The sequence below is a fragment of the Schistocerca gregaria genome, unplaced genomic scaffold (genome assembly GCF_023897955.1).
Source record: "Schistocerca gregaria isolate iqSchGreg1 unplaced genomic scaffold, iqSchGreg1.2 ptg000701l, whole genome shotgun sequence".
NCBI lineage: Eukaryota > Metazoa > Arthropoda > Insecta > Orthoptera > Acrididae > Schistocerca > Schistocerca gregaria.
In genome coordinates, this window is record NW_026062080.1 from 18,320 (window position 1) to 44,628 (window position 26,309).

Below are 26,309 nucleotides of genomic sequence, written 5' to 3' on the forward strand. Positions count from 1 at the left end.
GGAGGATGCGGATAGGAGGGGCGTGGGGTCAGCACACCGCTCTCCCGGTCGTTATGATGGTTTTCTTTCACCGGAGCCGCTACCATTCGGTCGAGTAGCTCCTCAAATGGCATCACGAAGCTGAGTGCACCCCGAAAAATGGCGACAGCGCATGGCGGTGGGATGGTCACCCATCCAAGTGCCGGCCCCGCCCGACAGCGCTTAACTTCCGTGATCTCACGGGAACCGGTGTATCCACTGCGGCAAGGTCGTTGCCTCACCAAATAGGCGTCAAACGAAGGAACTACAAGGAACGAAACTTGTCCAGCTTCAAGAGGGAAACCAGATGCCGCTATGATTGGGTCTGCTAGATGGCGCTGCCATAGGTCAAACGGATATGAACTGCTTTTTTTAAAAGTAAGAACCCCCATTTTTTATTACATATTCGTGTAGTACGTAAATAAATAGTTGCACCATTTTCTTCGCTTTGACATAGATGGCGTTGTAAAACAAACATCTCTCTCACAATTTTAGACGAACAGCTGTTAACAGATAGCTCTTTTAAAATTAAAATAGAGAAAGTGGGTACGTTTCAACATTTTATTTCGGTTGCTCCAATGTGATACATGTGCCTTTGTGAACTTATTTCTGAGAACGCATGCTGTTACACCGTGATTACATGGAAATACCACATTACTGCAATAAATGCTCAAAATGATGTCCGTCAACCACAGCGCAATTCAAAATGGCTCTGAGCACTATCGGACTTAACATCTGTGGTCATCAGTCCCCTAGAACTTAGAACCACTTAAACCTAACTAACCTAAGGACATCACACACACACATACATACATGCCCGAGGCAGGAATCGAACCTGCGACCATAGCACTCGCGCGGTTCCGGACTGAGCGCCTAGAGCCGCTAGACAACCGCGGCCGGCCTCAGTGCAATTGGCAACACATTTAACGACATTCAACAGTGAGTAGTTCGCCTTCCGTAATGTTCGCACATGCACTGAAAATGCGCTGACGCATGTTGTCAGGAGTTATCGGTGGATCACGGTAGCAAATATCCTCCAACTTTCCCTACAGAAAGAAATCCGGAGACGTCAAATCCGGTGACCGTGCGGGCCACGGTATGGTGCTTCGACGATCAATCCACCTGTCAGGAAATACACTATTCAGTACCGCTTCAACCGCATGCGAGCTATGTGCTGGACATCCATCAAGTTGGAAGTACATCGCCATTCTGTCATGCAGTGAAACATCTTGTAGTAACATCGGTAGAACATTACGTAGAAAATCAGCATACATTGCACCATTTAGATTGCCATCGATAAAATGGGGGCCAATTGTCCTTCCTCCCATAACGCCACACCATACATTAACCCGCCAAGGTCGCTGATGTTCCACTTGCCGCAGCCATCGTGGATTTCCGTTGTCCAATAGTGCATATTATGCCGGTTTACGTTACCGCTGTCGGTGAATGACGCCTCGTCGCTAAGTAGAAAGCGTGCATAAAATGTGTCACCGTCCCGTAATTTCTCTTGTCCCCAGTGGCAGAACTGTACACGACGTTCAAAGCCGTCGCCATGCAATTCCTGGTGCATCGAATACGGTACAGGTGCAATCGATGTTTATGTAGCATTCTCAACACCGAAGTTTTTGAGATTCCCGATTCTCGCGAAATTTGTCTCCTACTGATGTGCGGATTAGCCGCGACAGCAGCTAAAACACCTACTTGGGCATCATCATTTGTTGCAGGTCGTGGTTGACGTTTCACATGTGGCCGAACACTTCCTGTTTCCTTAAATAACGTAACTATCCGGAGAACGGTCCGGACACTTGGATGATGTCGTCCAGGATACCGAGCAGCATACATAGCACACGCCCGTTGCGCATTTTGATTACAATAGCCATACATCAACACGATATCGACATTTCTCGGAATTGGTAAACGGTCCATTTTAACACGGGTAATGTATCACAAAACAAATACCGTTCGCACTGGCGGAATGTTACGTGATACCACGTACTTATACGTTTGTGACTATTACAGCGCCATCTACCACAAAGCGAAGAAAGTGGTCCAACTGAAACATTTCTATACGTACTACGAATATGTAATAAAAAAATGGGGGTTTCTATTTGAAGAAACGCAGTTGACATCCGTTTCACCTATGGCATCACCATCTAGCGGGCCAACCATACCGCCATCTGGTTTCTCCCTTCAAGCTAGAACAGTTTCGTTGTTTGTAGTTTTTTCGTTTGACATTTATTTCGTGAGATATTTGGCCCCGTCACGATCAATGGACCACCCTGTATAGACACACAATGAATAGCCAAACCTGCATAATATAGCAGTCTCTTAGGCGCTTCAGTGTCTAACCACAATTTAAGAGAACTTCTAAGAATAATCGAAATTTACGATGCCACATTCTTTTTCAGTAGCGTTTTAACCAAATTTCAGCTGTAAAATGCAATTTATGTTTTTCATATATTTAAGTTATATGTTGGTGCATCTGCTAAAATTTTTCAATCTTTAGAAATCGGTACGCGCCGTAATAAGAATAATAATTTTGCACATTCCTGTGAATAAATGTCAGATATCCCAACCCCCCTACTCCTAAGAAAAGCAAGGGGTTAAGTCACACGCTCTTTGTGTCCATTGTTGGTCACAGTTACCCTATACGTGGCGATTCGAAAACCTCTCATGGAGAGGTGGCAGAGCTCTACTGAAAACACAACTCCTGAACGTCCATTCCACTGATACGAGGCCAGAAGAAAATCTTATTATCGCACGGTATTGGGCTCCATCAACCGTCAAAGCTTGCTCTGCCTCTACGAGGTGCATTCAAGTTCTAAGGCCTCCGATTTTTTTTTCCTCCGGACTGGAAAGAGATAGAAACATGCGCATTGTTTTAAAATGCGGCCGGGTTCATTGTCAATACGTCCCAGAGATGGCAGCACCGTACGGCAGATGGAATTTTACCGCCAGCGGCGAGAATGAGAACTGTTTCAAATACTTAAAATGGCGACGTTTTCCTTACTTGAACAGCATGCAGTCATTCGTTTTCTGAATTTGCGTGGTGTGAAACCAATTGAAATTCATCGACAGTTGAAGGAGACGTGTGGTGATTGAGTTATGGATGTGTCGAAAGTGCGTTCGTGGGTGCGACAGTTTAATGAAGGCAGAACATCGTGTGACAACAAACCGAAACAACCTCGGGCTCGCACAAGCCGGTCTGACGACACGATCGAGAAAGTGGGGAGAAATGTTTTGGGGGATCGCCGAATGACTGCAGAACAGATCGCCTCCAGAGTTGACATTTCTGTGGGTTCTGTGCACACAATCCTGCACGACGACCTGAAAATGCGAAAAGTGTCATCCAGATGGGTGCCACAAATGCCGACGCACGACCCCATGGCTGCCCGTGTGGCATGTTGCCGAGCAATGTTGACGCGCAACGACAGCACGAATGGGACTTTCTTTTCGTCGGTTGTGACGATGGATGAGACGTGGATGCCATTTTTCAATCCAGAAACAAAGCGCCAGTCAGCTCAATGGAAGCACACTGATTCACCGTCACCAAAAAAATTTCGGGTAACCGCCAGTGCTGAAAAAATTATGGTGTCCATGTTGTGGGACAGCGAGGGCGTAATCCTTACCCATTGCGTTCCAAAGGGCACTACGGTAACAGGTGCATCCTACGAAAATGTTCTGGAGAACAAATTCCTTCCTTCACTGCAACAAAAACGTCCGGGAAGGGCTGTGCGTGTGCTGTTTCACCGAGACAACGCACCCGGACATCGAGCTAACGTTACGCAACAGTTTCTTCGTGATAACAACTCTGAAGTGATTCCTCGTGCTCCCTACTCACCTGACCTGGCTCCTAGTGACTTTTGGCTTTTTCCAACAATGAAAGACACTCTCCGTGGCCGCACATTCACCAGCCGTGCTGCTATTGCCTCAGTGATTTTCCAGTGGTCAAAACAGACTCCTAAAGAAGCCTTCGCCGCTGCCATGGAACCGTGGCGTCAGCGTTGTGAAAAATGTGTACGTCTGCAGGGCGATTACGTCGAGAAGTAACGCCAGTTTCATCGATTTTGGGTGAGTAGTTCATTAGAAAAAAAAAATCGGAGGCCTTAGAACTTGAATCCACGTCGTATGTTCGTCGCGCAAGCGCAGTCTAGTCTCACCTCGAAGTTTTAGTGGCAAACACTTGACAGATACGTGCATGCACGGGCTATAGCCGCCGACAAAGAGCTGTTCCATCTGTATTCGACAACAACATTTCCCTGATACGCCGTCGGAGGGCTGCGCGCATACATAGAGTGCTCTGGAGTACATTCCGGTTGAACCGTATTCCAAACACTTAACACAAGCTCCGCATCTAAACGGGCGGGACTCGGGAAGTACGATAATTTGTCCAAACTCAGACACCGCACTGGGTACATAGCAGATGAAGCCAGCACGCAGAAGCCAGACCAAGCAGTCACTCGCTCTGGATGTGTTCCTACCCACTATCCATGTTAAGAATTTCCTGATTCCCCGATACGGCAGTTCTGTTCGTTCACAAATGGACGTAAGTGGAAGATTACTTACTTGGAAAAACCGCCGTATTCTCAGTAACCAGTATATCGAGTATCCGGTGTATCATTATTTTAAAAAAAATATTGGCCCCTGATATGGTCACGTAGAAGGTGTAATTAGATCGATGGCGAACGCTAACTTCACTTAACCAAGGTTTACTCAGCACTTGCACATACAAGAGAGTGGATCGGACTGCCTCCGGCCAGAACAACATACGATGCATATATACAGTTACAGAACATTCCAGTACAATGATTCTTGTCATTTGTAGCTACTTCTATAATGTACCCGAACCGAATATAGAAATTAAAATGGTAGAGTCCAGGTGAGTTTTGAGCTCACGACCCTCCATGCAACAGTATAGTATCACAACCACTACACCGTGGTGACTGTGGCACTCAGTTTCTGCGACAATATATCTACAAAAGTATCGACATATCGGCAGAAAAAATATCGACGTATCGCACTAGAAAAATATCGGCTACACATTGTAAATATACAGCCGGTTTTAGATTTCTTCAGTTGAGTACTGATTGATTTTAGATACCCTGTACCGCAACAAGCTAGCTATCTCCCTATCCCCTAGGAGCAAGAACAAAGCAAAACGATGCATGTTCACGCTTGGCGATAACCGTTTTGCTAACAATGATAACTGCATCTAAGTGGCATGAATAAAAGATGTCCGATGGGAGTCAATCGTTCGGGTGCGTCAAGTATCTGATTTGTCCGTAACACTTCATGTTGGCTTCGCCGGGTTTTTCATTTCCGCAAACTCCAGCGACCTAGCAGTTGTAGCGCGAAAACTGCACGGTGAAAAACGTTGCAGACGAAATTAAAATTTGTGCTGCCGCCGGGACTCGAACCCTGGTCGTCTTGCTAGCTAGACGGAAATACTGACCATTACACTACCACAGCACGATGGTGCACAAACTGCCTAAGCTGAGTGCCCACCCAAACACAAACTTTAATTCATTTTTCCCTTTTATATTGTCACTATTGCCAGGGCTCTTCGATATTGGCACTCAGGTAGTTCGTGCAGCAATGTTGACCATCGTACTGTCGTAGCTAGTAGCAAGAAAACCCGGGTTCGCGTCCCGGCCGCAACACAAATTTTAATTCATTCCGTCTGCTTCGATCATTATCGTTGTAGTTTTTATGTACCCTCAAGCGTCACAACCCCCCCCCCCCCCCAACACCTCAAAAAAATCTTCTCATTTAGATTATGGTCATTTTCAGGAACTGTTTTTTGAATAATGATGTGAAGAAACAGCACACTAGGTACGTCAAAATTGTGTTTTTATAATGCAACCGAGGTGCTGTTTCCCCACATTGAATATCTTTATTCCACACACACCTCCACACCCCCCCCCCCCCCCCCCCCCCGGTCCTTCCCCAGTCCAGTCTCTCTCTTTTGTGCCACAGAGTCAAAGAGAAAGATTGGGCGTGATGAAAACTCAAAGTAGTGAGACTCCTTCATAGAGTGAAAGTAAAAATATTTTACTACAATTAAAAAAGTAAAAGCTATAAATAATCGAAATATGTGAACAAATGTAATATAAAAATATCGGCATTCGATATTGTCGTTCTGATATCTGTGTTTTATCATTAGACCCAGTAACCATTCACGAAAATGGCGCCTTTTCTCTGCACGAGCTCCTTCCAGCTGTTGAGTTAAATGAGTACTGTAAGGATGGCTCAAAAATGGTTCAAGTGGCTCTGAGCACTTGAAAGGTGGCTGCACTGAGTCACAGCGCCAGAGTATTATTCAGCCGCCTCCACTGGCAGTTGCCGCTGAGAAGTTGGGAAGTGCAGTAGTAGTTCTGACGTGGGCGTGATCTGTGCTTGTTGAGACGTCGATAGAGTACTAGTTGTTCTGTTGGGCAAGACACGTGTGTTATTCGATTGGCGATGTTGTAATGATCAAAGTGTATTTTTCGTCAATATATATGAAGGTAACGAAAATTTTTTATTTTAGACGTCCTAAATAACAATGCCTCTTGGTCACAGGTTCAGTCAATAAAGCAACTGGCTTGTGTTCATCTATTAGTGTGTAATTCTGGTTTCTATGTGCAATCATAGTATTTGTTTTTTTTTAATTACTTCATTGGAAATGGCGTTTAAAGCATCTTATCGTATTGAGGAAGAACCGTGCCAGGTGCGTATGTTGAATCACACTTCCACAAACAGAACAGTTACACTTAACGCTTTCTTGTTTCGTAGCTTTTATAGTTGCTGGGGACGTAATTGAGTTAACGGAAAGTTCCTTTCATTCTTTGTTGTTATTCTATGCAGTCAGATTGCATACTAATATTATTCAGGGCCAACCGGTAACGAGACTGCGTAACCTGACAAACAGCGACAAAAAATTAAAATTATTTGCATTCTATTTAATGAAGCCCCCATGCACACTATGGTACGTAACAGCTGAGTTCATCAGTCCCCTAGAACAGAACTACTTAAACCTACCTAACCAAAGGACATCACAGACACATCCATGCCCGAGGCAGCATTCGAACCTGCGACCGTAGCGGTCGCGCGGTTCCAGACTGTAGCGCCTAGAACCGCACGGCCACTGCGGCCGGCGTAAGGATGGCAACGGAGATCACATTGGAGAACCTGCCATGCCGAAGAGTATTCTACGCCCAGTTCTTGAAACGCCGAAAGACCGACTTCACTCCAAGAAAAGGCCACCCTGTCATGGACCAAGATGTTTTGCACTGATCGATGAAGACGCTTCATAGTAGCTGCGTAACTTGCTCAGCTCTGATAAAATGTTTTCCCGCTGTCCCGTCGTTAGACACAGGAAGAAGAAATGCGAAAATTTCGAACTCAGGCTGCAGTCTGAATGGTAATGGAATCTAAACAATACCCAAGGCCGGCCGCTGTGGCCGAGCGGTACTAGGCACTTCCATATGGAACCGCGCTTCTGCTACGGTCGCAAGTCCGTCGAATCCTGCCTCAGGCATGGATGTGTGTGATGTCTTTAGGTTGGTTAGGTTTAAGTACAATCCTGGAAATTGAAATAAGAACACCGTGAATTCATTGTCCCAGGAAGGGGAAGCTTTATTGACACATTCCTGGGGTCAGATACATCACATGATCACACTGACAGAACCACAGGCACATAGACACAGGCAACAGAGCATGCACAATGTCGGCACTAGTAGTGTATGTCCATCTTTCGCAGCAATGTAGGCTGCCATTCTCCCATGGAGACGATCGTAGAGATGCTGGATGTAGTCCTGTGGAACGGCTTGCCATGCCATTTCCACCTGGCGCCTCAGTTGGACCAGCGTTCGTGCTGGACGTGCAGACCGCGTGAGACGACGCTTCATCCAGTCCCAAACATGCTCAATGGGGGACAGATCCGGAGATCTTGCTGGCCAGGGTAGTTGACTTACACATTCTAGAGCACGTTGGGTGGCACGGGATACATGCGGACGTGCATTGTCCTGTTGGAACAGCAAGTTCCCTTGCCGGTCTAGGAATGGTAGAACGATGGGTTCGATGACGGTTTCGATGTACCGTGCACTATTCAGTGTCCCCTCGACGATCACCAGAGGTGTACGGCCAGTGTAGAAGATCGCTCCGCACACCATGATGCCGGGTGTTGGCCCTGTGTGCCTCGGTCGTATGCAGTCCTGATTGTGGCGCTCACCTGCACGGCGCCAAACACGCATACGACCATCATAGGCACCGAGGCAGAAGCGACTCTCATCGCTGAAGACGACACGTTTCCATTCGTCCCTCCATTCACGCCTGTCAGGACACCACTGGAGGCGGGCTGCACGATGTTGGGGCGTGAGCGGAAGACGGCCTAACGGTGTGCGGAACCGTAGCCCAGCTTCATGGAGACGGTTGCGAATGGTCCTCGCCGATACCCCAGGAGCAACAGTGTCCCTAATTTGCTGGGATGTGGCGGTGCGGTCCCCTACGGCTCTGCGTAGGATCCTACGGTCTTGGCGTGCATCCGTGCGTCGCTGCGGTCCGGTCCCAGGTCGACGGGCACGTGCACCTTCCGCCGACCACTGGCGACAACATCGATGTACTGTGGAGACCTCAGGCCCCACGTGTTGAGCAATTCGGCGGTACGTCCACCCGGCCTCCCGCATGCCCACTATACGCCCTCGCTCAAAGTCCGTCAACTGCACATACGGTTCACGTCCACGCTGTCGCGGCATGCTACCAGTGTTAAAGACTGCGATGGAGCTCCGTATGCCACGGCAAACTGGCTGACACTGACGGCGGCGGTGCACAAATGCTGCGCAGCTGGCGCCATTCGACGGCCAACACCGCGGTTCCTGGTGTGTCCGCTGTGCCGTGCGTGTGATCATTGCTTGTACAGCCCTCTCGCAGTGTCCGGAGCAAGTACGGTGGGTCTGACACACCGGTGTCAATGTGTTCTTTTTTCCATTTCCAGGAGTGTAGTTCTAAGTGACTGATGACCTGAGATGTTGAGTCCCATAGTGCTCAGAGCCATTTGAACCATACACGACATTTTTGTCAACTGACCTTAGAGAAATGCACAATGCGATTCGAAAGCGGCGCGCTTTATGTAGGTACGAATTGTGGGAGCCACTGTAAAGAGTAGGGGTGGGCGATTGCGAGAAAGACAAGATTACCTCGCCTACTGGTTTGCTTGCGAAAGTGCGACATAGCTATTGTCATTACTGTCCCTGCCTGAGGTACATTTTCGGACTGCGCGTGTTGGCACAGAACTGTTACACATACGTATTTTGAGACGAAATTCAATTCTACAAAAAATCGGTAGGCCTCTCCGACACTCTAGAATTCGAGCAATTTTTGCAGACTTCCAATCTCCTCACAGTAAAGACAGTAAACCATGCGATCAGCGAGAAGATCGTAATCGTATATAATTCGTTCCATTGTCGCACATGCGCAGCACACAACCACTACTGCAACACATCAGTCGGAATCGCGCGATGGCCTCGTCGTATCTCCAGGTTCTTCGAGTTTCTTACATACGGCACACAACACGGCCCTAGTCCGAGAACTTTCCTCGCGTGCCAGCCTCGAACTGTCTGATAACGCAGTTTCACGCACAATGCTCTGTTGTTCTCTGACAAAGCCATGTTGATTCAACAGACCCATGGATCACCTACGGGTGCAAATTCGACACCTGTAAACAGGTTGGCATCCGGAGTGCGTGTTGTACTACCGGCTGAGATAAAAATAATACACATGTAAAGCCTACGTTTCTTCGTCAGTTCAGTACGTTCATCGCCGACGTCGTTGGCAGTTTTACATTGCCTGAAGAAAGCTGAAGCATCCAAGGAGGACGAAATTAAATTGTGTTGGGTTGGGTTGCTTAAGGGAGGAGACCAGACTGCGAGGTCATCGGTCTCATTTGGACTAGACAAGGACGGGGAAGGAAGTCGGCCGTGCCCTTTCAAAGGAACCATCCCAGCATTTGCCTGAATCGACTTGGGGAAAATCACGGAAAACCTAAATCCGGATGGTCGGACGCGGGATTGAACCGTCGTCTTCCCCAATGCGAGTCCAGTGTTTAAAAAAAAAATGGTTCAAATGGCTCCAAGTACTACGGGACTTAACTTCTGAAGTCATCAGTCCCCTTGAACTTAGAAGTACTTAAACCTAACTAACCTAAGGACATCACACTCACACATCCATGCCCCAGGCAGGATTCGAACCTGCGACCGCAGCAGTAGCGCGATTCCAGACTGAAGCGCCTAGAAGCGCTCTGCTACAGCGGCGGGTTCCACTGGTTAAACTGTGTTTTCACCAGTTGCCGGCGTATGCGTTATTTCAGTAATATTACGATTGACTGACGGGGGGTTATGGGACTAAACGGCGACGTCAGTTCCGCAGTTCAAAGTTATTTGCATAAGATAAAGGATCCGTTAGAAGAAGGCGGGTTCAGTCAGAGGGATCAAACTATAAACTAAAGAGTTTAAAACACACATAGTAGAAGCCATAAGAATGTAGGCCAAATCTAAAAACTGGAACACTGAAGGGTAAAACAGTGGTCCTACATATCATTGATATTGGGTCCCAGACCTACAAAACACGAAGAGATGCCCCAACCACAACCACCCTGCCCCTGCTCCAGGAGGAAAGCACAAAACGTTATAACTGAAAATAAAAACCACTTTCCAGTGGGAAACTGAGGATCACTTAGACCATAGCAATATTACGAAATCGACTAACTTTACAAAGGAATCCACCTCTCAGTATGATGTTGCACCCCCTCTGTAGACACGCACTTATTCGGCTGGGAATGTTGTCAAAGTTGTTCTATGCTCTCCTGAGACAAGTTAGCCCACAACTGTTGTAACTGGTCCTTGATATCATTGATACTAGCACTGACATTGAGCTGACGTTCGAGATGGTTCACAGAGTGATGTACCATGTGTGTATGAGCACTGTCCTCTAAAAAAAAAAATGGCACCGCATTCCTGTCACTTGGCCTGTAACATGCGCACAGGATGTCGGGACATACAGTTTTGCCACCAAAGTTTCTTTAGCACTACCAGTTTTAACATTACATGACATATTGGGACATATTGAAGTATTCGATACTGTAGACTTTTAGGGGATGTCGATACAGATATGCAAAATGTAAAGGGGAAACTTTGGTGATGTTTAAATATTGTACTGTGTCAATATTAGGACATTTTGCACAGAAAGAACAAAAATAGAATTAATGTAAATATATATTAGTGTTAGTAACCTATTTTCATTCAATTTTGTAATTATATTTCATTTTGTAAAAGAAAGACTCACTGTTTGCTGTAGCTCTGATTAATTGTATAAATTATCAGTTTTGAGCTAAATTATTTCGTATAATATGGACAAGATACTTTTAAAAACTCACCAGCTAAAGAGAAAGTCTGTAAATGAACGTTTAATGCACACTTCTGGAACTTTCTATGGAGAAATTCTATATTATTGATCGAAAAAATACGAAAACTTGTGAAAACTGTTTCATAACCTAATTTCGAAAGACGATTTGTATCAAGAAATACTGCTAAAGAGATTTATTTACGTTTTGAAACACGATTTAAATCATTTTACATATAAATAGTTGTTCTAAATCACTCAAGAAATATCCAGAATCAAATGTCAAGATATTTCTGGAAACATCGGCACAAATCTGGTGAAGGTTATCCAGAAGCTGGTAGAAAAATGTTATAAAATCTATTTGGAAATTATGCTTGTAAGAATTTATATGTACTGATCCTTTTACTTGCTTTAATCTGTGCTAAAGTTTTGTAATGTCTGATTTGGTTTTAAGTCGTGAATTGCTATCATATTGTAAACAAAACATTGTCAAAGACTCTCATTGTTTGGAAAGATATTAATACACCTAGGAGTTGTCAGTTGCCAGTTCGGATATGCAGTGCGCTTAGATCTGAGAGTCAGTTGTTGAGTCTGAAGTCTGTCAGTTTCTGTTTTGTAAATAAACGTCTGTAATGAAGAATTACTTGTTGTCGTCAATATGAACTCAAGACCTTTTGCACGAAGCAGACACCTCCTAATGCAACGTTTTAATTTGGTTGAGGAAGCTGGGATCGCTATGAGTGCAAACAAATTGAAGTGGAACGTTTTAATTTGGTGTTGAGGAGCCGAAATGTTATACAGTGGTAACCTAAAGTCCCCAATAGCTCCCCACACCATGATGCAATGAGTAACAACCCTACATCTGTCCAAAACATTGGAAGAATGGTTCCTCTCCCTCGGTCACCACCGTATTGCCGACATTAACCATCCAGCGTAGATCAGAATCACTATTCATCACTGAACACAATGTGACGACATTCATCAGGAGTCCATGTTTCCCAGTTATGACACCACTCCAGACACAGCAGTTTGTGGTGTGGGGTTCTGTTAACGAGAGCCTACACAGCTACAGCTAATGCTGGTCCGTACTGGTTGATTGGTTGCTTGGTTGATTTGAAGGAGGGTACCAAACCGCGACGTAATCGACCCCATCAGATTCGGCAAGGATGGGGAAGGAAATCAGCTGTGTCCTTTCAAAGAAACTATCTTGGCATTGGCCTGAAGTGATCTAATGACTATTGGTGCGGGATGATATACAATGTTCCAGGGATTCTATTATTTATTCTCCGATGGCAGGGGCACATGTGAATAGATACACAATATGACGATCCTACCTTGCAGCGGTCAGATGTGATCCACTGGAAACTACGAGCATTCCTGCTCTCATTCCTTTGCAGCCCAACATCGGACCAGTCACATCTGAATACCTCCCAAATCTGGAAGTTGCACGATTCGCCCATAAGGCCAAATGAAGACCCTCAATGAGGCACTTCTTGAACTCCGATTGGTGATGATGGAGACTGTACGACGTGAGTGCACAGTGCCTATGTCCACTGTGATCACTCACCCTCTGCCACTGTTCACACATCCTTCCAGGTCTGTCAGAAAAACTAAACATGAACAACAATAATGTGCTCCGGTGTTCTACTTGTCACAGATTACAACTGCAGTCATTTATCTGTCGTTGGTATATATGGGTATGAAGTTTGACTAACATCTGATCAGGTATTGTTGGTGCTTCACACTTTGCCAAGTACCACCAACAAAACTGAATAACACACACAGCATAGGTCCTCAAAGCCAACGGCCTTGCCACAGTGGTAACACAGGTTCCCGTCAGATTACCGAAGTTAAGCGCTGTCGGACTGGGCTAGCATTTGGATGGGTGACCATCCGGTCTGCCGAGCGCTGGTGGCAAGCGGGGTGCACTCAGCCCTTGTGAGGCAAACTGAGGAGTTACTTGATTGAGACATAGCGGCTCCAGTCCCGTAAAATAACATACGGCCGAGAGAGCGGTGTTCCGACCACGTGCCCCTCCATATCCGAATCCAGTGACGCCTGTGGGCTCAGGATGACACGACGACCGGTCGGTACCGTTGCGGCTTCCAAGAGCTGTTCGGACGGAGTTCGGTTTCTTTTAGTTGGACCTCAGCCTACACAGCGTGTATTATTTACAGTTTTGTTGGTGTTACAAACAGTGAGCAAAGACATCTGTACACAAAACCTGAATAAGAAAGCTAGGAAAGTAAGTCAAAACATTGTGTGAAGACAAATTGACAACAGCAAAGCTGCCGCAAATGTAAAACGTGCAAATAATAAATTTCACAAAGAAGCCTGGAGGGTCACAAGCTCAACTGCCTGTCGCAAATACAGCGGTAGACTGATGCTCAAGGTGAACGTAATGTCAGAACACAGCGTGGTCATTAAGGAGAACTGCTAATGCTTTGGCGACCGTGACAGGACCGCACTCTGTGTTGAGAATACGCTGGGGTCAACTCAACAGTCAGCAAAGCGAACAGCCGCCAGCCTGCCAATTTCAGCCACTTGACCCCTCTCATTTCATAGTCAATGCAGACAAATCGGCCTCGCAGCACGGCACCGTGCCGCGCTAATAGAGGAGCTACTACGCGAAACACCTAATGCCCGTAAGCTGCTATTCTTGCTGCACGACGCATCTAAGAAATGGAATATTCTGTGTGTAACAGATTAGCACGTGAGCCCAAAGGGACGTCAGCTGGCACAATGACACAGTGGCTCCAGGCTTGATGACTGCGTCTATCAAGAGAGAACAAGTTTCTCCAGACATGCCCTCTACAGCTGACTATGATTGCATCCTGTACAGTTACCACTGCATGTCACAGAAGAGAAATCATCGAAACAGGCAGATCACCGTTTATTTCACGCAATGTTGCTTGTCTATTATCACTGACAACTATACGCAAACGCCGCTGCTCTCGGTCGTTAAGTGGAATCCGCCGACCAATGCGTTGTCTGTGGTGAGAAGTAATGCCTGAAATTTTGTACTGTCGCTGCACTCTTGGCACTGTGGATCTCTGAATACTGGATTCCCTAACGACATCCTAAATGGAATATCACGAGTCCAGCTCCAACTAAGATTCCGCATCTAAAATTTAAATTCCAGTCGGACACCTTTACACATGAAATCGCCTGTGTACAAATGACCGCTAGTGAACTGCGTTTTTATACCTTTTGTACGCGGTATTAACGCAACGTGTGCATGTACGAGGTGTGTTCCAAAAGTAAGGTGACACGATATTTTTATGAAAAAATATTTAGTTATTCATCAATATTCATGTTGTCCCCTTCAAAGTGATCCCCCTCAGATACAATACACTTGTGCCAACGCTTCATTCAATCTTCGACGCTCTTTCCATACGCACTTTTTGATACAGTCTTTATGTATTTCCGACGATGCAGTTTCTATTTACTCAATCGCTGAAAATCGTCATCCTTGCAAAGGTCCTTTGGGAACAGGAAAAAGTCGCAGGTGGCCAAATCTGGCGGCTGAGGCATAATTATATCGTGTTCTTTTTGGCCAACAAATCTCTCACAAGAAACTGAATGAGCAAGGCGTATTCCCGTGACGCAAAAGGCTATTGCTTCACGCAAACGGTACTTAACGACAAGGTGGTATTCACTGACCGTACAAACCTTGAGGCAAAAATTCATGACGCACTACCCCATGGTAATTTAGAAAGAAACAACCGTGAGCAAAACTTTGACTTTTGATCGAACTTGGCGTGCTTATTCCCGCCTGCTCTCTGGAATGCTTTCATTGGCACGATTGGGGGCTTTGATTTCGACGTCATAACCGTAAACCCGTGTTTCGTCACTAGTTATGTCCCTTTTGAGCAAATCAGGATCACCACTCACGTCACTAAGAACTCAGGGGCGATGCTCGTGCGACGGTTCTTCTGATCAAAACTGAGTTGTTTTGGACCAAACTTCGCTAACTCACGTCTCGTGACCAAAACATCAGAAAAAAAATATTTCATGACACGAGCCGACCGATATGGCAACATCCTCCGTAACTTCCCTTACGGTATATATACTAAGATGTTCTTTCGGACATGTCCGAAAGCATGAGTCTACCGCTGTGTTTGCGACAGGCAGTTGAGCTTGTGACCCTCCAGGCTTCTTTGTGAAATTTATTATTTGCAAATTTTAGATTTGCGGCAGGTTTGCTCTTGTCAATTTGTCTTCACACAATGTTTTGACTTACTTTCCTAGCTTTCTTATTCAGGTTTTGTGTACAAGTGTCTTTGCTCACTGTTTGTAACTCCAACAAAACTGTAAACAATACACGCTGTGTAGGCTGAGGTCCAACTAAAAGAAACCGAACTCCGTCCGAAAAGCTCTTGGAAGGCCCAACGGTACCGACCGGTCGTCGTGTCATCCTGAGCCCACAGGCGTCACTGGATGCCAATATGGACATGTCCGAAAGAATAGATACCATCTTTATATACACTCCTGCAAATGGAAAAAACACATTGACACCGGTGTGTCAGACCCACCATACTTGCTCCGGACACTGCGAGAGGGCTGTACAAGCAATGTTCACACGCACGGCACAGCGGACACACCAGGAACCGCGGTGTTGGCCGTCGAATGGCGCTAGCTGCGCAGCATTTGTGCACCGCCGCCGTCAGTGTCAGCCAGTTTGCCGTGGCATACGGAGCTCCATCGCAGTCTTTAACACTGGTAGCATGCCGCAACAGCGTGGACGTGAACCGTATGTGCAGTTGACGGACTTTGAGCGAGGGCGTATAGTGGGCATGCGGGAGGCCGGGTGGACGTACCGCCGAATTGCTCAACACGTGGGGCGTGAGGTCTCCACAGTACATCGATGTTGTCGCCAGTGGTCGGCGGAAGGTGCACGTGCCCGTCGACCTGGGACCGGACCGCAGCGACGCACGGATGCACGCCGAGACCGTAGGATCCTACGCAGTGCCGTAGGGAACCGCACCGCCACTTCCCAGCAAATTAGGGACACTGTTGCTCCTGGGGTATCGGCGAGGACCATTCGCAACCGTCTCCATGAAGCTGGGCTACGGTCCCGCACACCGTTAGGCCGTCTTCCGCTCACGCCCCAACATCGTGCAGCCCGCCTCCAGTGGTGTCGCGACAGGCGTGAATGGAGGGACGAATGGAGACGTGTCGTCTTCAGCGATGAGAGTCGCTTCTGCCTCGGTGCGAATGATGGTCGTATGCGTGTTTGGCGCCATGCAGGTGAGCGCCACAATCAGGACTGCATACGACCGAGGCACACAGGGCCAACACCCGGCATCGTGGTGTGGGGAGCGATCTCCTACACTGGCCGTACACCTCTGGTGATCGTCGAGGGAACACTGAATAGTGCACGGTACATCCAAACCGTCATCGAACCCATCGTTCTACCATTCCTAGACCGGCAAGGGAACTTGCTGTTCCAACAGGACAATGCACGTCCGCATGTATCCCGTGCCACCCGACGTGCTCTAGAAGGTGTAAGTGAACTACCCTGGCCAGCAAGATCTCCAGATCTGTCCCCCATTGAGCATGTTTGGGACTGGATGAAGGGTCGTCTCACACGGTCTGCACGTCCAGCACGAACGCTGGTCCAACTGAGGCGCCAGGTGGAAATGGCATGGCAAGCCGTTCCACAGGACTACATCCAGCATCTCTACGATCGTCTCCATGGGAGAATAGCAGCCTGCATTGCTGCGAAAGGTGGATATACACTGTACTAGTTCCACATTGTGCATGCTCTGTTGCCTGTGTCTATGTGCCTGTGGTTCTGTCAGTGTGATCATGTGATGTATCTGACCCCAGGAATGTGTCAATAAAGTTTCCCCTTCCTGGGACCATGAATTCACGGTGTTCTTATTTCAATTTCCAGGAGTGTATATACGTATTAGTTAAGGCTCACCGGCCACTTAACCTCCTCCTCCTCCTCCTTCTTCTTCTTTTTCTTCTTCTTCTTCTTCTGCGCGAATGCACAAACAGTGCCCGAACTCTTACGGGAATCGGCAGCGCGCCGCGAGTGATGAATATAATGGGCTGGGGCACTACGAATGTAGTGCGGGACAACACGTTGAGAGTGTGGGTTTCGCGAGAGGCGTGCCAGAGATAAATCCCTGTAGTCGCGCTACCCTCTCTGTCCTCGGTGGCTCAGATGGATAGAGCGTCTGCCATGTAAGCAGGAGGTCCCGGGTTCGAGTCCCGGTCGGGGCACACATTTTCATCTGACCCCGTTGACGTATGTCAACGCCTGTAAGCAGCTCAGGGTGTTCATTGTAATTCCCTTACGGCAATTCGACGATTTTCGAAAACAATTTCCTTCACAGCTTCGACCTTTTTTTTCGTGTGCTGGGGCGCCCAGAGCGAAGTCAGTCATTGGCATCATATCGGCCATCTTGCAAGAGCTCGTACCACTTTTAATTTTTTTTTACTTAGAGCACAGCAACCGTAAGTCGCGCTACCCTCTCTGTCCTCGGTGGCTCAGATGGATAGAGCGTCTGCCATGTAAGCAGGAGGTCCCGGGTTCGAGTCCCGGTCGGGGCACACATTTTCATCTGACCCCGTTGACGTATGTCAACGCCTGTAAGCAGCTCAGGGTGTTCATTGTAATTCCCTTACGGCAATTCGACGATTTTCGAAAACAATTTCCTTCACAGCTTCGACCTTTTTTTTCGTGTGCTGGGGCGCCCAGAGCGAAGTCAGTCATTGGCATCATATCGGCCATCTTGCAAGAGCTCGTACCACTTTTAATTTTTTTTTACTTAGAGCACAGCAACCGTAAGTCGCGCTACCCTCTCTGTCCTCGGTGGCTCAGATGGATAGAGCGTCTGCCATGTAAGCAGGAGGTCCCGGGTTCGAGTCCCGGTCGGGGCACACATTTTCATCTGACCCCGTTGACGTATGTCAACGCCTGTAAGCAGCTCAGGGTGTTCATTGTAATTCCCTTACGGCAATTCGACGATTTTCGAAAACAATTTCCTTCACAGCTTCGACCTTTTTTTTCGTGTGCTGGGGCGCCCAGAGCGAAGTCAGTCATTGGCATCATATCGGCCATCTTGCAAGAGCTCGTACCACTTTTAATTTTTTTTTACTTAGAGCACAGCAACCGTAAGTCGCGCTACCCTCTCTGTCCTCGGTGGCTCAGATGGATAGAGCGTCTGCCATGTAAGCAGGAGGTCCCGGGTTCGAGTCCCGGTCGGGGCACACATTTTCATCTGACCCCGTTGACGTATGTCAACGCCTGTAAGCAGCTCAGGGTGTTCATTGTAATTCCCTTACGGCAATTCGACGATTTTCGAAAACAATTTCCTTCACAGCTTCGACCTTTTTTTTCGTGTGCTGGGGCGCCCAGAGCGAAGTCAGTCATTGGCATCATATCGGCCATCTTGCAAGAGCTCGTACCACTTTTAATTTTTTTTTTACTTAGAGCACAGCAACCGTAAGTCACTGTCAACGTTTTGAGTGTTTTAGAGCTCCTGATTCCATTTTTCACACAAAATTTGATGCAAATTCATTGCTCCATTTCTTGTAACATTCAGAAATTGCCGAGCACACTAAAACACTTCTAATATTTCTGTCTATCAAAAAACAAACGAAGCTTGCTGTACACTTGGAACTGCGAACATACGTTGGAGACACGTGTACAACACAAAAAGATCGATAGAGAATGTTCGTTGCCCGCACAATTTGGAAAGTCGCCTCACTTGTTGAACAGCTCTCTTAGATATCTGTAGCCGATGACCTGTCACATCAGTGTGTAGTTGTATGACTGCAGTTGGCTCCGTCTGCCCTGCTGGAACTGTACAGCACGGATGAATTGCGCCGCGTCCAGCCAACGCAGACATCCGGCGTGACGTCACGGCAGGTGTCGGCCAGTGACGTCAGCGACGTGTCGGCGCAACGTGCCCCAAATACGACGCCGCCTGGGGCAGTCCGTGTGCGCTGTAGGCGGGCCGTACAGAAGCTGCACGCACGGTCCACTGACGCCTTTAATAAAATAAATACGTATCGATATTTTTACCTACAGAAATCGATACATAACGGCACTAATTACTCCTCAGATATATCGGCACATCGATATCAAAACGGCAATATGGAGTGCCGATATTTTTATTTTATATTATATATATTTCACAATTTTGGGAAAATTTTTGAAGTTCTTTTGAAGTTGTATGGGGGCAATTTTACTTTCATTGTGTGAAGGAGTCGTTATACTTTCTGATCTTTCATCATGCCCAGTGTCTGACTGTATAAAGCAAGTGTAGGTGGCACGAAGAAATGGTTCGATTGGTCTGGGGCGTGGCAGTGTGAATGGAACAACAAGACTATCGATGTGAAGAAATGGCACACCAACTGAGCTAGAACCAGTTTTTAACTAAACTGCAGTGCTATTTCTTCACAACAGCATTCTTCAAACGAAGTTGCTGAAAATGATAAAAATATAAATCACAAGAAAATGGTTCAAACGGCTCTGAGCACTATGGGACTCTACATCTGAGTTCGTCAGTGATTCTGTCAATATGAAGTGCTCCTCTAATGTGGCGTGCGGATTGTATTTCCACTTTTAAGTGCTAGCTTTACAGAGTATCCTATGGCTACGCTGTGTGCTTGTCCTTCACTCTAGTGCAAAATCACTATCACTCAAGGTTAATTGACACGTCTGCGCAACTTTAAGTACAGCGAAACAGTTTTTATAACTCGCTTTTCTAGGCCACCACGAATTATTCGTAAAACTTGTCTGGCTATTCCGATAACAGAATAGAGTGCATAGTTCTCGCCACGTTCCATACGAGACAGGACAGCTCATTCGCATGCATTCGGCGTCTCTGTAACAGCAGTAGCCGCTACGCAGCACTCGTATCCAAGGACACAGGCGTCGTGGTATGCAACCCATCCCAATAGGTTAAAATCTAAGCTACTACATATGTTGTTGTTGTCGTCTTCAGTCCTGAGACTGGTTTGATGCAGCTTTCCATGCTACTCTATCCTGTGCAAGCTTCTTCATCTCCCAGTACGTACTGCACCCTACATCCTTCTCAATCTGCTTACTGTGTTCATCTCTTGGTCTCCCTCTACGGTTTTTACCCTCCTCGCTGCCCTTCAATATTAAATTGGTGATCCCTTGATGCCTCAGACATGTCCTACCAACCGATACCACCTCCTGGTCAAGTTGTGCCACAAACTCCTCTTCTCCCCAATCCTATTTAGTACCTCATTAATTATGTGATCTACCCCTCTAATCTACAGCATTCTTCTGTAGCACCACATTTCGAAACCTTCTATTCTCTTTTTGTCCAAACTATTTAACGTCCACGTTTCACTTCCATACAAATACTTTCAGAAATGACTTCCTGACATTTAAATCTATACTCGATGTTAACAAATTTCTCTTCTTCAGAAACACTTTCTTTACCATTGCCAGTATACATTTTATATCCTCTCTACTTCGACCATCATCAGTTATTTTGCTCCGCAAATAGCAAAACTCCTTTACTACTTTAAGTGTCTCATTTCCTAATCTAATTCCCTCAGCATCACCCGAGTTAATTCGACTACATTCCATTATCCTCGTTTTGCTTTTGTTGATGTTCATCTTATATCCTTTCAAGACGCTATCCATTCCATTCAACTGCTCTTCCAAGTCCTATTCTGTCTCTTGACAGAATTACAATGTCATCGGCGAACCTCAGTTTTTATTACTTCTCCGTGGATTTTAATACCTACTCCGAATTTTTCTTTCGTTTCCTTTACTGCTTCCTCAATATACAGATTGAATAACATCGGGAAGAGGCTACAACCCTGTCTCACTCCCTTCCCAACCACTGCTTCCCTTCCATGCACCTCAACTCATTACTGCCATCTTGTTTCTGTACAAATTGTAAATAGCCTTTCGCTCCCTTTATTTTACCCCTGCCACCTTTAGAATTTGAAAAAGAGTATTCCAGTCAACATTGTCAAAAGCTTTCTCTAAGTCTACAAATGCTAGAAACGTAGGTTTGCCTTTCCTGAATCTTTCTTCTAAGATAAGTCGTAAGGACAGTATTGCCTCACGTGTTCCAACATTTCTGCGGAATCCAAACTGATCTTCCCCGAGGTAGGCTTCTACAAGTTTTTCCATTCGTCTGTAAAGAATTCGTGTTAGTATTTTGCAGCTATGGTTTATTAAACTGATAGATCGGTAACTTTCACGTCTGTCAACACCTACTTTCTTTGGGATTGGAATTGTTATATTCTTCTTTAAGTCTGAGGGTATTTCGCCTGTCTCACAAATCTTGCTCACCAGATCGTGGAGTTTTGTCAGGACTGGCTCTCCCAAGGCCGTGAGTAGTTCCAATGGAATGTTGTCTACTCCGGGGGCCTTGTTTCGACTCAGGTCTTTCAGTGCTCTGTCAAACTCTTCATGCAGTATCGTATCTCCCATTTCGTCTTCATCTACATCCTCTTCCATTTCCATAATATTGTCCTCAAGTACATCGCCCTTGTATAGACCCTCTATATACTCCTTCCACCTTTCTGCTTTCCCTTCTTTGCTCAGAACTGTGTTTCCGTCTGAGCTCTTGATGTTCATACAAGTGGTTCTCTTTATCTCCAAAGGTCTCTTTAGTTTTCCTGTAGGCAGTATCTATCTTACCCCTACTGAGATAAGCCTCTAAATCCTTACATTTGTCCTCTACCCATCCCTGCTTAGCCATTTTGCACTTCCTGTCGATCTCATTTTTGAGACGTTTGTATTCCTTTTTGCCTGCTTCATTTATTGCATTTTTATATTTTCTCCTTTCATCAATTAAATTCAGTGTTTCTTCTGTTACCCAAGGATTTCTACTAGCCCTCGTCTTTTTACGTACTTGAGCCTCTGCTGCCTTCACTACCTCATCCCTCAAAGCTACCCGTTCTTCTTCTACTGTATATCTTTCCCCCATTCCTAACAATTGTTCCCTTATGCTCTTCCTGAAACTCTGTACAACCTCTGGTTCTTTCAGTTTATCCAGGTCCCATCTCCTTAAATTCCCACCTTTTTGCAGTTTCTTCTGTTTTAATCTACAGCTCATAACCAACAGATTGTGGTCAGAGTCCTCATCTGTCCCTGGCAATGTCTTACAATTTAAAACCCGGTTCCTAAATCTCTGTCTTACCATTATATAACCTAATACCTTTTAGTATCTCCAGGGTTCTTCCATGTATACAACATTCTTTCATGATTCTTAAATTAATTTTTAGCTATGACTAAGTTGTGCTCTGTGGAAAATTCTACCAGGCGTCTTCCTCTTTCATTTCTTTGCCCCAGTCCATATTTACCTACTATGTTTCCTTCTCTCCCTTTTCCTACTACCGAATTCCAGTCACCCATGACTATTAAATTTTCGTCTCCCTTCACCATCTGAATAATTTCTTATATTTCCATCATACATTTCTTCAATTTCTTCGTCATCTGCAGAGCTAGTTGGTATATAAACTTGTACTACTGTAGTAGGTGTGGGCTTCGTGTCTATCTTGGCCACAATAATGCGTTCACTATGCTGTTTGTAGTAGCTTACCCACACTCCTATTTTCCTATTCATTATTAAACCTACTCCTGCATTACCCCTATTTGATTTTGTGTTTATAACCCTGTAGTCACCTGACCAGAAGTCTTGTCCCTCCTGCCACCGAACCTCACTAATTCCCACTATATCTAACTTTAACCTATCCATTTCCCTTTTTAAATTTTCTAACCTACCTGCCCGATTAAGGGATCTGACATTCCACGCTCCGATCCGTAGAATGCCAGTTTTCTTTCTCCTGATAACGACATCCTCCTGAGTAGTCCCCGCCCGGAGATCCGAATGGGGGACTATTTTACCTCCGGAATATTTTACCCAAGAGGATGCCATCATCATTTAATCATACAGTAAGGCTGCATGTCCTCGGGAAAAATTACGGCTGTAGTTTCCCCTTGCTTTCAGCCGTTCGCAGTACCAGCACAGCAAGGCCGTTTTGGTTAATGTTGCAAGGCCAGATCAGTGAATCATCCAGACTGTTGCCCCTGCAACTACTGAAAAGGCTGCTGCCCCTCTTCAGGAACCACACGTTTGTCTGGCCTCTCAACTGATACCCCTCCGTTGTGGTTGTACCTACGGTACAGCTGTCTGTATCGTTGAGGCACAGAAGCCTCCCCACCAACGGCAAGGTCCATGGTTGGGGGGGGGGGGCTACTACATATATAGAATATATTGTAACCTAATCTCCTTCAACACTGACGAAGGAGATCGGACGCTTAGTTACCAAGGTGCCGGCCGATGTTATCTGGCGACAGTTGTCGGGGCCACTCTGAGCGCAGCCTGAGAGAAGTTACTCAAGTCACTTACCTGTGCATTTATGAGAAATCGTGTACAAGTGGAAGCACTTTCATTAAATGACCTAATGCAACAAGTAACACGGAACAAAAATGTTTTGTATACGGTCGCATACAGTATAAGCTATGTAAAACTCACCAGAATCTCTGAATGCTTTTTACTTGTGTGTAGCTGACTTTCTTTGTGCTGCAGACTTCTAAAAGGGTTATTTATCACTGAATTCCTTGCAGATTATTAATAATCATTAATTACAATCATAAGGAAACTGCTTTCATACAACGAACTTCCGAAACAGCACGTGTGGACTCTATAGTTGATTCGCTTCCGGTTCCACTATCGCTAACGAGCAACGTGTTTTTCATTCTGACAACAGAAAAATGCAGTTCAGTTGTGTTCTGTTCGCGCGCCGCAAAGTTCCTGCCCATTGGAAAACTCTGCTTTTACACTTTTTCTCATTTATACCTGTAACCGACAACTTCTTTTACTATTATTACTGGTGCAGTGGTACAGTTAAGGCAGTTTCTGCACGGTTTCCAATATTTATGCTGCGCGGTCCGAGGCGCCTTGTCACGGTCTGTGCGGCTCGGCTCCCCCGTCCGAGGTTAGAGTCCTCCAAAATGGTTCAAATGGTTCTGAGCACTATGAGATTTAACTGCTGTGGTCATCAGTCCCATAGACTACTTAAACTTAACTAACCAATGGACATCTCACACATGCATGCATGCACGAGGCAGGATTCGAACCTGCGACCGTGGCGGTCGCGCGGTTACGGACTGCAGCGCCCAAAACCGCTCGGTCACACCGGCCGGCTCGAGTCCTCCCTCGGGCGTGTGTGTGTGCGTGTGCGTGTGCGTGTGCGTGTGTGTGTGTGTGCGTGTGCGTGTGTGTGTGTGTGCGTGTGTGTGTGTGTGTGTGTGTGTGTGTGTGGGGGGGGGGGGGGGGGGACCAATGAGCTCTGGAGTTGGTCCCATCGAAGTTTCCATAATTTCAGTAGGGTCTCATACACAAGTGATTTTAGATATCCATATAGGACATAATCGAGAGGATTCAGGTCAGGTGACCTCGCAGGCCTTGAAATAGGACCTCCTAATCCAGTGACCAGGAAATACTGTACCGGTACTGCTCCATTGTACTGTACGTCTTTTATCAGCACTGTGTAATGAATGGATCTCTCGTTGATTATAGCACCTTCTGTCACGGGACAATGTAAATACGGTACGACAGAGCCACGTTGTGGACAAGTACAGTAAACAAAACCCATCATGACTTCCTAGTAGTAAGGCCCATCCTCGTCGTTTCCCTGCAGGAAGTAAAGAATGTACAGTGAAGTAAACAGCACAGGACGTGTAAACCTGTACGCATGTTGGCTGTAAATCTTCAAAACAGTAATGCTAGACCAAGCAGTAGACTAGTTTACTTCCGTGTCTCTAAGCTGGCTTTTCCGACCCCAGGTTTCCTACCTCAAAGTGTTCAGTGGAGCATCCCCTTCGTCCTGTTATACTTTGGCTCGCTACTACAGGAACACCCTGGATGTTCGTTATTTCTTACCCTTAACGGTGTTTCAAGTTTCATTGCCGGCAGTGTATTGCGTCAATTTTAAGCTGTTACACAGTGTCCGAGCGAGTGGTGTATGAGACAGGAGCGAATGGGCGAAGCTGAAAATGACGCTGAAGCCGGGTTTCGCACCCCGACTCGTCCTTGGTGTCTTGTACGGCGGAGCTGGTGTAGTGGACCGGTTTTGTATTTCTCACCAGGTGACGCATCAGTCCGGCACCGTTGCGTAACATGCAGGCGATTTCTGGCGATGCAACCATCGTTTTTATAGTACGTAGCGCTTTTAACTCGTCACTGTTTCGCGCGATAATCACTTTCGTAGAATGGACAATACAATAGTCGAACGATACACATGAGGTGAGCCAGTAGGTGGTAGTATGGACCGAAACGAGAAGAAATTGTCTGGTAAACATGTAGTCTAAAATGTATTCCTTAAGAACTACGAGCAGTTGTTCGGTAGAAGATATCAAGAAGTTGACATATGCGTTTCAAATCACATGTTTCCTAGACAATTTCTCCCCGTTTCGGTCGACGTACCCGGTAAGTTTGGCAGTAGAGGTGCGGTTCACCCTGAATAGTGCCTGGGCAATATAGGGCTACACACCCAACGTCAGTGGCTGTGCTCTGTCAGAATCTTCTGTGTATGTAAACTAACAGTTTGGACTGGATGACTGACTGTACCAGCGTGACGCTAACAGTCGCAACTAATTTAAACCCACTATAGCTACTACTCACGCCCTCTCCCCCTTTCTCCCAGCTGTCAGATGCTCTGGGCCTTGAGCTTAATTTAAGAACTTTTTTCTGTTAAGGCTTTGGCATTTTTAAAATTAATGTTATTGAGTCTGAAGTGTTGGGCCTCCAGCCTATTTTGAATTTAAGTTTTTTTGCTCTTCAAGTGTCAGGTTCTATGGGCCGTCAGCCTAATTAAGGAACTGTTTTAGGATAAGGGTTTTGCCTTCTAAATTTCTGATTTTGGTTAAGCTTAAGGCATGAGACATGAGATTGTAC

At 46.2% G+C, this 26,309-nt stretch overlaps 4 non-coding genes and 1 pseudogene across 4 annotated transcripts; all 5 read left to right on the top strand.

Annotated features, from left to right (window-relative positions):
• The first annotated feature begins 13,193 nt into the window (after window positions 1-13,193).
• LOC126320084 (5S ribosomal RNA) lies at window positions 13,194-13,311 on the top strand (annotated as a pseudogene).
• Window positions 13,312-17,554: 4,243 nt separating this feature from the next.
• On the top strand, window positions 17,555-17,628 carry Trnat-ugu (transfer RNA threonine (anticodon UGU)). The gene has a single exon. It is a non-coding gene; the product is annotated as a tRNA-Thr (tRNA).
• A 256-nt stretch (window positions 17,629-17,884) lies between these two features.
• Window positions 17,885-17,958, top strand: Trnat-ugu (transfer RNA threonine (anticodon UGU)). The gene has a single exon. It is a non-coding gene; the product is annotated as a tRNA-Thr (tRNA).
• A 256-nt stretch (window positions 17,959-18,214) lies between these two features.
• Window positions 18,215-18,288, top strand: Trnat-ugu (transfer RNA threonine (anticodon UGU)). The gene has a single exon. It is a non-coding gene; the product is annotated as a tRNA-Thr (tRNA).
• Window positions 18,289-18,544: 256 nt separating this feature from the next.
• Trnat-ugu (transfer RNA threonine (anticodon UGU)) lies at window positions 18,545-18,618 on the top strand. Its single transcript has one exon. It is a non-coding gene; the product is annotated as a tRNA-Thr (tRNA).
• Window positions 18,619-26,309: the final 7,691 nt, after the last annotated feature.